Source organism: Mandrillus leucophaeus, unplaced genomic scaffold (genome assembly GCF_000951045.1).
Source record: "Mandrillus leucophaeus isolate KB7577 unplaced genomic scaffold, Mleu.le_1.0 Scaffold514, whole genome shotgun sequence".
NCBI lineage: Eukaryota > Metazoa > Chordata > Mammalia > Primates > Cercopithecidae > Mandrillus > Mandrillus leucophaeus.
In genome coordinates, this window is record NW_012105520.1 from 1,158,379 (window position 1) to 1,163,996 (window position 5,618).

General features: G+C 38.0%; 1 pseudogene; it reads right to left on the reverse strand.

Moving 5' to 3' along the window:
- Positions 1–5,618, reverse strand: part of LOC105551280 — a 14,812-nt pseudogene that overhangs the window by 5,727 nt on the left and 3,467 nt on the right.

A 5,618-nucleotide genomic window follows, 5' to 3' on the forward strand; every position in this document is an offset into this window, starting at 1 on the left:
AGAAAAAAAATCAAGTTTATAAAAATATTACTTCTTAGCTATGTAACCATGAACTCATTTCATATCTATAAAATATGAGAAGCTTTTCCTATCTCTAAAATATGAAGAGCACCTATTTCACACAGTGGCTATGATGAATAAATGAAAAGATCTATAAAGTATAAAGTATTTAGCATAGTATCGGTCATGCAAAAGTGTTCAATAATTTATCCTTGTTTTGAAGATAACTCAAACTGGAATTGATCACAAGACACAGAAAGAACAGTAACATTAATTCAAATGCTACAATCTTAGTTTTTTAAATAATCAAGATATGGGGGATTGACTAAATTTCTTTGCCGTATGAAAAATTACCAATTAAATTAACATATAAATAAGATGGAAGGAGGGAGAGTTATCTATCTGATTTCAACATTTGGCATCTACTTGCTTAACAATTCATTCCCTGTTTTGGAGAACCTGTGCCCAAGACAAAGTAACTGGTCCTCGGATATTGTGGAGTTGGTAAATAGCTCTAGTACAAGGCAAGAAGCAGTAAGTGTTCAGACAATTATTTGATATTTCCCTACTCTGTCTAGGCATTTTTTGTATATACATACATCATTTTAATTTATCTTTCATAGCAACCATCCAAAAGATATGTACTGTCTAACCATATTTTAGAGTTGAGCAAAGTGAAACCATACGTGTGTCTGTCACCAAACTCAGTGTTTCTTTCCCATCCTGCCGCTTCACCTAAAAGAGATTTTAAGTCAAAAGAGAAACATTACTTTTGGTTTGGTCAGAGCAGGATGGACCAAAGTCAGCTTCATGAAGGAGAAATAATTAGAGTTGTGTTTTGTAGCAGAGAATGTATTTGAATGTACAGATGCCACAGAAGGAAGGTCAGCAGAGAAAACAGCAGAGACAGCTGGAAAGGGGCATATACAGGGATCAGCAGGTGGTTCAGGATGTGAAGAGCAGATGAACAGGATAAAAAGTAGCTATTCATAGATGAGAAAGATAACCCTGGGCAGCAAAGCATATGAGTGTGGCTGGGCATGGTGGCTCATGTCTGTAATCCCAGCACTTGGGCAGGCCAAGGTAAGAGGACTGCTTGAATTCAGGTGTTCAGGACCAGCATGGTCAACATAGTGAGACCTCATCTCTACTAAAAATCAAAAAGTGATGTGGTGGCACATGCCTATAGTCTGAGACACTTGGGAGGCTGAGGCAGGAGGACCACTGGAGGCAGGAGGACCACTGGAGCCTGGGAGATAAAGGCTACAGTGAACTATGATTGTGCCACCGCACCCTAGCCCAGGTGACAGAGTAAGACCCTGTCTCAAAACCAATAAACAAATGACTGAATCCACCACTAAAGCAGGAATGGAGGAGGAGAGCAGCTGAGATCGGCATGTTCATGAATTGCCTGGTGTTAACTATAATTACTTGACCAAAAAGTCCAGGCTCCAGAGATTTATACACAATTACACATTTAAATGGTCTTACCTTTCAGTCTTCCTAATTTTCTCTAATATTGCCCAATTTTTGTTTTCAGTTCCTTCATCCTCCAACATTTTCCCACTAATAGGCTCTTCTTTCATCTCATAGTGATCTAAGTTCTTCTATATCCTGCAAAAAGAAGAAAAATGTTAGCTTATTCAACCTATTTTCTTCAACAGTTTCTTATGCCAAAATTCTTGACTCAATAGGGGACAAGAAACAGAATATATCTATCTTATGGGGAGAGAGATAAAGCCCTTACATTCCATTCAAGAGGCTCCCACCTTTTATATCCTGTATTTTATTTAAAAGTTAGACTCTGGGTAAAGCAGATTTAAAAGCTTTACAAAGTCACAACTATTATGAAATAAGACATCATTTATTTATTTACTTTTTATTTAATTCATTTTTTTTTAATATAGAGTCTCACTCTGTCATGTCGGGCACCGGCCTATAGTCCCAGCTACTCAGGAGGATTGCTTGAACCCAGGAGTTCAAGGTTACATGACCACTCCATCCTGAGTGACATAAGACTCTGTCTCAAAAAAAAAACAAAAACAAAAACAAGCTTACAACACTACTTCTTTAGTTCTGAAGCCCTCTAAAGTATATTTTAGATTAATAAATTCCAAACCAAGAAAATGAAAGCCTAAATTAATCATAAGATCCCAAACAGAAAAAAATCTTTTATAACAATCAAGACCATGGAATTCACATACATTCTATTTGGTCAATGCAGAGATATAGATCTTTGTTCCGAAGTTTAAATTTAAATGCAAAGCTTCAGAGCCTGAAAACATCTAAAATTATACCCATGACTGACAGCTGGCCTAAGCTCAATGTCTTTGGAATTTGCTCTACTAAATTTGCTACTGTTGGAATGTATTCCCTCCAAAATTCATCTGTTGATGTTGTCAATGTGATGATATTAACAGGTAGGACTTTTAAGAGGTCATTAGGCCAAGAGGGCTCCTTCCTCATTCATGGGATTAAGGCCCTTATGAATGAGGCCTCACACATTGGACTAACTTGCTCTCCTGCCCTTCTGCCTGCTAACATGTGAGGATGAAACAAGAAGGCCCTGAGACACCAAATGTTGATATTTTCATCTTGGATTTCCCAGACTCCAGAACTGTCAGAAAATAAATGACTGTTCTTTATAAATTACTCACTCTCTGTTATTCTGTTACAACACTATAAAACAGACTAAGACAAATGTCTTTGAATGATTTTTCAACGAGACAGTTTCACTACCTCCAGCAAGTAGTCCCTAAAATATTCTCAAATTCTCCTTTTATGCAAACATAAAATTTTTAAAACTCAGTAGTTTCTCTTCCAAAAAATAACCACATACAGGTTAAGTACTGATTAGTATTAAATATAATTTTAGTGCTAAAAGTTAAGAGCTTTTGTTTTCCAGAAAACCAAATCCAAGAATTCACATAAAACAATTTGCTCAAAGGCATATCATGAGTTAGAGGTAAACCCAGAATTTGTAAATTACATTCCATTCCAAATACGATGTCTTTCAATTATTCCACATTAGTAGTTACTTATAAAGGAGATTAGAGAATTACTCAAATGTTCGAAACTGAAGATATTTATGATTTTATTTTTTTTGAGACAGAGTTTCACCTTTGTCACCCAGACTGGAGTGCAGTGGCACACTCTTGGCTCACTGCAACCTCCACCTCCCGGGTTCAAGCGAGAAGAAGGAAAAAGACAAAGACTCATCCTCCAAATTGGACTTTTATTTAAACCAGGGTTTGTCACCCTCAGCAATATTGATATATTGGGCCAGACAATTCTTTGTGGAGGCTTCTCCTGGTGTTGTGGGACATTTAATAACATCCCCTCTACCCACGGAATGCCAATAAGACCTCCCGACCATGGCCAGTTGTGACCACAAAAATGTCTCCAGATATTTCCAAATGTCCCATGGGAGGCAAAATATTCCTGTAGGCAAAAATTACTGTGTAAACTAGATTTACATCCTAGGTCTTAGAAAAAAGATGTAAAGCTTCCCAAGTTAGCCCTGCACACCCTTGATACTGAAATGAAATAAGAGCCTTAAAGGAAACAAACAAAACCTTAATCTTCTTTAATACAGAAGTAAAAATGCAAAAATAAAATATTACTATAGCCGTTCTAAAAGTTTTTTTATAGGAATGTGATGATGATTCAAAATTAGGAAAATTTCATCAGGTAATTCACAAATTATATTTCTCCATAGAATTGTAGGCACAATCAGGAAAAACAAGGTAGCTCTATATGCATTAAGTCCGTGTGCTATTCAGTGAAAAACACAAGTTGCAGAAGTCTTACAGAAAAAACTGAACACTGAACACATATTTCCGCCATCTGCTCTTTGTCCTAAGGCTCCACTAGAAATACAATGAAGAAGAAACATATAAACACACAATTACAAAAAAAGAAATAGGATTACCAACAGAAGAGAATTCACCTTCATTAGACAATGACAGTAAATGGAAAATGGTTAATTAATGGAGCAAAGCAAACAAAAGTGGAGGTTCCAGCCATCATTTATGATTGCACCAGGAAATAAGATAGAGGGTTAGAGGATAACAATTAGGAATCAGCATACATTCCCCCTAAAAGCTACCAGTTGCCAAGTCTTGGCCATGAAGAACTCCCAATCAATTTTTTTTTATTTTTTATTTGTATTTTTTTATTTATTTCTTTATTTATTTATTGAGGCAGGGTCTTGCTCTTTCACCTAGGCTGGAAAGCAGGAATGCAGTGGAATGATCACAGCTCACTTCAGCCTCAACATCCTGGGCTCAAGAGATCCTCCTGCCTCAGCCTCCCAAGTAGCTGGGCCTACAGGTGGGTGTCACCACACCTGGCTATTTTTTTTATTTATTTTCATAAAGATGGGGTCTCATGATGTTGCCTAAATTAGTCTTGAGTTCCTGGGCTCAAGTGATCCTCCCACATCAGTCTCCCAAAGCACTGAGATTGTAGGTTTGAGCCACCACACCCAGCATCCCAGTCTTTTAGTACTTCTCTCATATATGAATAAACAAAAAGGGGAATTTTGAAAAAAAGAGAATACAGGCCAGCACAGTGGTTCATGATTTTAATCCCAGCAATTTGGGAGGCTGACTTGGGCAGAGCCCCTGAGGTCAGGAATTCGAAACCAGCCTGACCAACATGGAGAAACAAATACAAAAATTAGCCGGGCGTGGTGGCACATGCCTATAATCTCAGCTACTTATGAGGCTGAGGCAGGAGAATCACTTGAACCCAGGAGCTAAAGATTGCGGCGAGCCAAGATCATGCCATTGCACTCCAGGCTGGGAAACAAGAGTGAAACTCCATCTCAAAAAAAAAAAAAACAAAAAAAAACAAACAAAAAAAAAACTACAAATGATAAACAACATAGAATAGATATTTAAGGAAAGGCCTTAAAAAGTAAAATAAGACCAAAGTAAACTAAGAAAAAAATTTATTAAAGAACAAAGAGACGCTAGGGAGCAGGCAAAAGAGTATCAAAATCACTTCGTAAAGACACTTGTGAATGTATTAGATGAATAAAACAAAATAGAATATGAATAAGGAATAATCAGAGAAGAAAAAGTTCTTAGAACTCAGGGTTCATCTTGGGAGATGGTCCCCAATGAGCCACACCTCCTGTCGTCATGTCCTTGAACAGGCCCATCCCACAGTGAATCTGGGTTGGCCCCAAGACTCACTTTAACCTAGAGAATTTGGTAGAAATGACACTGGACCTGCTCCAGGTCTAAGCCTTAAGAACACCTGGCAGCTCCGCTTCTGTGCTTCTGGAAGCCAAAAATAACAATTGACTATCCTCTTGGAGAAAGACAAGCCACATGAAGAGGCCCGAGAGGATGAGATGCTATGCAGAGAGGAAGGCCACATGAAGAAACACCAAGACAGCAGACCTGTGGGTGAAGAAGCCATCTCAGACACTCCACTGCAGCTGAGCATCCAGATGACCAGTTGCTGACACCATCTAACTGCACAGTGAGAGATGCCAAATGAGACCAGCAGAAAAACTGTCCAGTTAGCCCCAGTTAACCCATACAGTAGTGACAGATAGACAAATGTGTGATTTTATGCCATTAAGTGTTGGGAAAATTAGTTAAGCA